This window comes from Cynocephalus volans, chromosome 2 (assembly GCF_027409185.1).
Source record: "Cynocephalus volans isolate mCynVol1 chromosome 2, mCynVol1.pri, whole genome shotgun sequence".
Lineage (NCBI taxonomy): Eukaryota > Metazoa > Chordata > Mammalia > Dermoptera > Cynocephalidae > Cynocephalus > Cynocephalus volans.
The window spans coordinates 23,441,743-23,450,562 of NC_084461.1; the positions used below are offsets into that span (position 1 = coordinate 23,441,743).

Below are 8,820 nucleotides of genomic sequence, written 5' to 3' on the forward strand. Positions count from 1 at the left end.
TTGCTTTCTCTATTTCTGTGAAGAATGTCATTGGTATTTTGGTGGGGATTGCATTGAATCTTTAGATTGCTTTGGATTGTATAGACATTTTCATAGTATTAATTCTTCCAATCCAAGGTCATGGAATGTCTTTCCATCTTTTTGTGTCTTCCTTTAATTCCTTTCAGTAGTGTTTTGTAGTTCTAATTGTAGAGATCTTTCACCTCCTTGGTTAATTTGATTCTTAAGTATTTTATTTTTTTGGTGACTCCTATACATGGGCTTATTTTCTTGATTTCCCTTTGTGTTAGTTCATTATTGGAGAATATAAATGCAACTGATTTGGGGGCATTGATATTGTATCTTGCAACATTACTGAAATTATTAACCATATCTAAGAGTTTTTTTGATAAAGTCTTCAGGTTTTTCTATATATAGGATCACATCATCTGCAAATAGGGACAATTTGACTTCATCTTTTCCAATCTGGACGCCCTTTATTTCTTTCTCCAGTACTGTGTTAAATAGTAGTGATGAGAGTGGGCATCCTTGTTTTGTTCCCGTACTTAAAGGAAAAGCCTTCAGTCTTGCTCCATTCAGGATGATAATGGCAGTGGGCATGTCATATATGGCTTTTATTGCATTGAGGTACTTTCCTTCTATACGTAATTTGTTGAGAGTCTTTATCATGAAGGGATGTTGAATTTTGTCAAATGCATTCTCTGCATCTGCTGAGATAATCATATGGTTCTTGTCTTTGATTTTGTTGATGTGATATAGCACATTTATTGACTTGTGCATGTTGAAATATCCTTTCATTTCTGGGATGAATCCCACTTGATCATGGTTGCTGTATTATGATTGTTAGTATTTTATTGAGGATTTTTTTGCATCTGCATACTTCAGAAATATTGATCTGTAGTTTTGTTGTTGCATCCTTGTATGGATTTGGTATATAGGTGATGCTTACCTCATAGAATGAGTTTGGAAGAGTGGCATCTGTTTCAAATTTTTAGAATAATTTGAAGAGGATTAGTATTAACTTCTCTTTAAAGGTTTGGTGGAATGCAGAAGTAAAGCCATCCAGTCCCTGGGCTTTTCTTTGTTGGGAGATTGCTGATTACTGCTTCAATTTCATTACCTGTTACTGATCTTTTCAGGTTTTCTATTGCTTTTTTTTCCTCAATGTAAACAAAAGCTTTTATTTCATTTCTAATTTTTTCCTAATTTTGAAGTTAGTTAGCATATAGCACTGAAAACACACCTCTCTATACAAAACTGTGTAAACTGATTAAACATTAATAAAGAATTTAGTACACACACTTCCAGTCACAGAAGCTAGATGCAGCCCTTGCTATAAAAAGCTGTACGTGAACAAAAATGGACATGTTTATTCTAAGGCCCTGGAAATTGACTACAGAATGTCAGTTGTTCCCAATTATGTTTAAATGCAGAAATAGAAATGATGCAGAAACTTGCATTCATTAAATATTAGCATTTAAAATATGCATGACTAATAAAGTGAACATTAAGAGGGGTCACTGCTCAGTGTGTTCCATGTCAACCACTTGTGGACAGTGATCTCACCCAAAGAGAACAGAAGTTTTGAACATCTGAGTAGTTAAAAACAGGATGAAGGGGAAATAAGAGATGAGGATAAGCCTCCTTTAAAGAGAGAAGTAGCTGATGGCCACATATGGTTAACAGTCTGATTTCAACAATTGGTGCACACGGGACGTGTGATAATGCCTGGCAGAACCTGGGAAACTCATGTCCACAGACAGACAGGCTCATGGCATGGACCAATGTTTCCACAACTCAGGATAAACTTTTCTGTCCCCAATTAATATTGAAAATAATTTTTCAAAGTAACTTCAGCTGTTGAACAATAAATTTCCAAGTCCTTCTGTGCGCTGAAATGTTTGGGATCTGTTGGGGAGAGCCTTGGTTTCAGGACTTAAACACGTGCACAGCTTGCACTGCGTACTGCCAGCAGATGGGACACTCACTCATGTGCTTGCCACATTTGGTACAGCTAACCATGTGCCCACACTCGAGCAGTACACAGTAGATGACAGTGTCTGTGCAGATGCGACACAGGCTGTCATCTTCCTCATCCTGCAGCTGCAGCCACTCACCATATGACCTTTGGTTTTCTTCATTCTCTTTGTATAATTGGTTTACATTCTCTACTAGCTCTCATTTTTCACAAGTGGAATAACTGACAAAATTCTGAGCCAGTATTTCCTTCAGCTGGTTCATGCTCATCCCTTCCACCTCTTCAAGGCTTGGCAGGTTGGACAGCAAAGCTTTCACTCTCTTCCTAGCGAGCCCAGGGGTCTGCTCCTCCAAGTTTTCTTCATCATCATCATCATCTTCTTCTGTGTTTGCTGAAGCTATCTCACTTTATCCTGTGCCAGCACTCCAGATCTGGAGATCAGTTCTCCATCCATAAGCGCTCCCTGAAATGAAGACATAGGAGCAGAGGGGGCTGTATAGTTTGAAAAAAAATGAATGTGTAAAAATGCTGAAAGCCTGGGACCTTGAGGAATTCAGACTGCTTGTGTCCATGTCATACTCATAGCCTAGTCCGTGATGACACAGTACTAGATCTACCAAATCTTCTTTCTCCTGACAGGTGTCTATCAGAATGTTTCTAAGAAGGAAATACTGCCATAGATCCTTCACTTTCAGTTGTATTAACTGAGGGTGTTGAAAGGCCGTCTCTTGTAATAAGTGACAAGTAGAACATCCACGGGGATTTTCTTGTAAGACTGAGCAAACGGAGAAAAATCCTTCTTGCAGTCACAGCATACATGCTTCTTTCTAAAGACTGAAAAGGAAAGTCCACAGGCTTTGCAAACTATATCAGGCCCTTCTGTAGCTGCTGGTGGTTAGGCAGAAAAATCAGGGTTTGGTGTAAATCTGAATGGACCAGGGCCTCCTGCAGATCCTGACTGCTAGCCCCTGACAGCTTCGGTTACCATGACTTTATTCAGCAGCCCACAGCACGAAGCCCACATAGACGTGGCTCCTGCCTTTCTCATGTCTGGGATTTTGTTTTCTTTTTTTTTAAACAGTATACTTGATCCTTAGCACCACTCCCCCACCTATTCCAAAAATTTTCCTTGCTTCCTGAAGCCAGAAGTATCCTTTCTTGCTCCTGAGGGTTTTTGCATTTTTTTGTTACCTTGCCTCATTCTGCCTTGTAATGTGGTTACTTGCGAATGTTTCTTCTCTTCTGATTCTCCTTCCTTCGTGGCCGCGACCACCTGAGCTCCATTGGCTCTGCCAGAGAGCTCAGCACTATAGCACCTGCTCGCACAGCCGGCCTCCTTCCAGGTTTTCTATTTCTTCTTGGTTCGGTCTAGGTAGTTTGTATGTGTCCAGAAATTTATCCATTTCCTCCAGATTTTCTAATTTGTTGGCATATAATTGTTCATAGTTGTCTCTAGTGCTTTTTTGTATTTCTCTGTAATCAATTGTAATGTCTTCTTTTTCATTTCTGATTTTTGTTATTTGTGTCTCTTTCTTGTTTTTTTTCTGTTTGTTTGTTTTGTTTTATTTTGTTTTGTTTCTTGTTAACCTAGGTAATGAGTTGTATATTTAGTTTATCTTCTCAAAAAACCTCAGTCTTTGTTTCATTGATTTTTTGTATTGTTTTTTGGGTCTCTGTATTATTTAGTTCTGCTCTAATATTAATTATTTCTTTCCATCTATTTAATTTAGGATTGGATTGTTCTTGTTTTTTTAGTTCTTTCAGGTGAAGAGTTAAGTTCTTTACTTGAAATCTTTCTATTTTTTTGGTGTAAGCATTTATTGCTATAAACTTCTCTCTAAGTACTGCTTTTGCAGTATCCCACAGGTTTTGAAATAATGTGCCTTTAGTTTTGTTGATTTCTAGAAATTTTTTGATTTCCTGTTTAATTTTTTCTTGGACTCATAGGTCATTCAGGAACCTGTTTAATTTCCATGAATTTGTATAGATTCCTGTGTTTCACTGTTATTAATGTTTAGTTTTAATCCATTGTGGTCTGAAAAGATAGTTGAGATGATTTTGAGTTCTTTAAAGTAATTGAGACTTGATTTGTGACCTAACATGTGGTCTACTTTGGAGAATGTTCCTTGTGCTGATGAGAAGAATATATATTCTGTCACTGTTGGATTAAATGTTCTGTAGATATCTGCTAGGTCCAATTGCTCTAAAGTTTAGTTTAAATCCTTTGTTTCTCCAGTGATTTGTTACCTGGATGGTCTGTTTAAAATGGCAGGGGGTGTTCAGTTACCCCAGGATTACACTATTTGGGTCTAATTCTTTATTTAGGTCTAATAATGCTTGCTTTATATACCTGGGTGCTGCAGTGTTGGATGTATATATGTTTATGATTGTTATGTCTTTTTGCTGGATTGATCCCTTTATTATTATATAGTGGCCTTCTTTGTCTCTTTTTATAGTTCTTGGTTTAAAGTCTATTTTCTCTGCTATAAGAATAGCTATTCCTGCTTGTTCTTGGTTTCCATTTGCATGGTATATCTTTTTCCATCCTTTTGTGTTTTACTAATGGGTTTTGTTCTTATTTGTGTATTCATGGTAGCAATTATTGTTTTTGGATTCCAGATGCAAGACTCCCTTGAGAATTTCTTGTAGGACTGGTCATGTGGTGATGAACTCCTGAAGTTTTTGTTTTTCTGGGAAATACACTATTTCTCCCTCATTTGTGAAGGTTAGCTTTGCTGGGTATAGGATTCTTGGCTGGCAGTTTTTTTCTTTTAGTATTTTAAATATGTCATCTCATTTTCTTCTTGCTTGTAGAGTTTGGTTGAGAAGTTTGCTGTTAGCCTGATGGGGACTCCTTTACAGGTGGCTTGACACTTTCCTCTTGCTGTTTTTAGGATTCTCTCTTGCATTTGAGCTTTGCCAGTTTGACTATAATGTGTCTCAGAGAGGATCTTTTTGAATTAACCTGGTTGGGGATCTTTGAGCTTCTTGGATCTGAAGGTCTGTGTCTCTCCCTATATCTGTGAAGTTTTCCATGATTATTTCATTGAACAGATTTTCAGTGTCTTTATTTTTCTCCTCCCCTTCAAGAACACCCACAATTTGGATGTTTGTGCACTTAAGGTTGTCTGCTAGCTCTTTTGGTCTGACTGGGTTATTTCATAAAGACTACCTTCAAATTTGAAAATTCTTTCTTCCACTTGCTCTAATTTGTTGCTTAACTCTTGGTTTTATTTTTTATTTCATTGAATTAATCTTTCAGTTCCAGGAGTTCTGCTACATTCTTTTCTAAGGTATTAATCTCATTGTATATTTCATACTTCATATCCTGGATATTTTTTTCTCTTTCCATTGTGTTGTCTTACAGAGTCCTCTTTAATCTCATTGAGTTTCCTTAAGATAGTTACTCAGAATTCCTTAGCAGTCATTTCTACAGTTTCCTATTCTACAGGGTTTGGTACTTGAGAGTTACTGAATTCCTCTGGTGGTGTCATATTTTCATATTCTGATTTTTTCATATTTCTAGTATATCTACATTGATTTTCAGTCATTTGGCATACTATTACTCTGGAGTAGACTTTGAGGAGAAAGATTTCTTCCTCTTTTTCCTGGCTCTTCCAATGACTCTTGTGTCAATGAAGTCCTATATGTGGTGGGCCACCTGCACAGTGGTCACAGATGTTATTAAGGTAGCGAGCTGTCCTTACATCAGTATTAGCTATGTTGGAGGCTGTTGTGGACCACCTCCATGGAAGCTGTGTGAAGCCTTGTGGTGGTGGCGTGGCACAAGGAATTCTGCCTTCTGCATGGGTGGGTCTTCTGCATGGGTGGGTTGGGGGTCCGGCAGGTGGCTGGCCTGTTCTCCTGCCTGCCTGGGTGCCTCCCCCATTGTCAAAGTCTGGTTTAATCTGGAGGATTGGTAAGAGATTTGGATACTTTTGAGATACTTTCTACATGTTTTACTACCAACCAGTAAATAAGAAATAATGTGATTCTTCAAGACATCCCATGCTTGACTAAAATGTCATAAAGTTGTTTCTCAAAGTTAGGTCATTTCAGAAGACCCTCGGGAATGAAGGCACAGTCAACTGAGAGAACCCCAGACCAATGTCCCTCCTTCAGACCTGGAGGAAAGGAGAAATGAAATGACCATAATTTATGTGTCTTCATTTACATAGGTTTTCAAAATCAATAGTTATGAAAGCAAAATCTATGCCATGCTTCTAATTTAATTTATTATTTTTTGGTGTCCTCAGCAATTTTATCTGCACATTTTGCATAATTTTTTTCTTTCTATCAATTTTTTCCTGAAATCTTTTAAAATTTAAGTCTATAGAAATTTCATCCAATGTTGAAAAGCATTGGACAAAGTTGAATAATTGCTTGGTTTCTCTCTTTTATTTCTTTTACTTGAATAATACTTATTGACATGTCCTTGTGTGTCAGAAATACATCCAGTAGTACAAAGCAAAACCTGACACTGGGAAAAAAAGAAAAAGCAATGAGATAAACAAATAAACACAACTGAAAATTTTGGTAAGTACTATTAAGCACTCTTCATATTCAAGGGGTTTTTGTTGCAGAGAGATAGTTACTGATTTATTTTACTTTGTTTAATGCCTAACTTATTAACTGTGAATAAGTTTAAAATTATTCTAAAAACAAAAAAAAAAAAATCCGCACAGATGATAAACCATTTGTTTTAATTTTAAAGAAAGGTTATTTTAAAAAAATAATTTTACATTTCCTTATACTAATTTCACTGTTTGAACAGATTATTTTGTCAATTACTCCTACATGCTTCAAATACCATGAAATACAATAATTATTAAAGCACTATAAAATTTTATTTGTATTCCTACGCTATTTAAAGTTATTGTACTATATATTTTATTTATTTCCTTATTATCTATGTACTTTTTTTCCATACTTTTTAGTGATACAGTAATAATCCCAGAATTAGAAATTTTAAAAAAAATACTATTTCTCTCAACTCGTTTGTTGCAGTTTGTCAAACATGAGGCCTGGTTGTTTCATCTAAGCTCTCTTAATAACTTGCTAGACCATATTTTGTAATAGAGTTAATTTCCAATGTCAAAAACACTCCAATCTCACACATTTATTTGCAGCCTGCTGAGGCTTTTTGTATGTGTACTCATATGGATGGAGTTTAATTTTCCCAGTTGCCCACCTCCCCTAAATATTTAGAAACAACATGATTTCCTAGTAGCATCACATACTATATTTTGGCCAGTGATCCAAAGCATATATCACCTAGGAATCCAGAGTTTGAGAGAGCAAAGGCTGGTTTCCTCTTCAGCTTTAGATCACGCTACTGTCTTCCATCAGATGTGGGGACTGCTTTCTACCTGATTACTTTGTGTGAAAGACATTGGATAAACCTTTCTGTTTCTCATTTGTATCCTAACTTTTCTCAGAATGGTTTGGCTTATTCACAATTCCGTGTTTATCCTTATCTATTTTAAAGCGAAAAATATTTACAAACAGTAGATTTTAGACAGATAAATGCTTACTGTGGAATAACCAAACTCACATATAAACCTATAGAGCCTGATACAATTATTTTAAAAATACATACTAATATGTCTAATACTACCAATAAAGTTACCAGTGTTAATTTTTCATACATTTTTCATTAACAATTTTTTTCATTTAAATATACTTATGTGCTAATGGAATTTTATGGTGCCAATATATTCCAAATAATTCTAATTTTAATTCTATTTTACTGTCCATTATCATTGCCTAGTCAATAGGTTTCCTAGTAGCATTAGTTCTTTTAACATTTAGGTTATATCTCTCTTATTTCTGAAAACACCTTTTCTTTCTGGAACGAAATGTTCCTGTACTATCTTTAGTACAAGTACTTCTGTTTCATGACAAGATAGATGTTCCGAAAGACCTTACATTCTACAAATTCACTCCTGACAGTCACTGGTCTTATAGGGAAAATGGCACTGGCCAAAACCTATGCAGCTGTGTAAACAGAGCACTCGCAAAAACAATAATTGGTGTCTTGGGAGATAACTTGGGCAAGCACCACAGGTTGTCAGGAGGTGGCCTAAGGGAATATTAAATTTGCACAAAAACAATAGAGGAGGAAATCTGGCTTGCAGGAGGCACTGAATCAATGCAGAGAGAAATGGAACTCTGAGGACCAGAGCAAGTAAAACCAGCCACAAGCCTAGGACTGTGCAAGGGTGTGGTTCTGGCTCTCTGAAGTGAACATGATGAGCTCAGGAAGTCACTTTCAATTTTCCTAAAGCACAGCTGACGAGAACCGTGCCTATGAAGCACCCAAGCAAAATGCTTACCTCTCTTTTTTTTTTTTTAATCTTGCTGAGGTTTACAATTTTTCTCCCACTTTTTTGTCTCCTCTTACTTCAGTAAGATCAAATATGACACCGTACAACTTTTCGTGTGTAGTCATAATTTCCCCTTCATTACTACTGATGTATGAACAAAATTGGCTAGAAACATGTTATTACAGAAGAAAATTTTCTGCAACAGACGAAATCAGCCACTCTGAAATCGCTTTGGTATGTTTTTTTTTTTTTTTTTTTACATTTGGAAATAGATCAAAACTGGAAGCTTATATGTAATTTTTAGAAAGTCTGAGAGCTCTTAGAAAATGGTTTGAAAGGCCACATTTTAAAATGGTGCCATTTACATTTAGATAAAGCATAACATTTTATTTAATTATTTTTGGTTCGGAGTTTATGTTGATACTTCTGGTCTTTACTCATATTTCCCAATGCCTTAATCTTTTCAAAATGAAAACTAGCTAATCTTCTCTATATCATGCATATCTAGATCTTTTG

The 8,820-nt window shown here is 36.1% G+C and overlaps 1 pseudogene; it reads right to left on the reverse strand.

Annotated features, from left to right (window-relative positions):
• Positions 1–1,929: 1,929 nt before the first annotated feature.
• Positions 1,930–3,026, reverse strand: LOC134371030 (E3 ubiquitin-protein ligase RNF34-like; annotated as a pseudogene).
• Between the last annotated feature and the right edge of the window lie 5,794 nt (positions 3,027–8,820).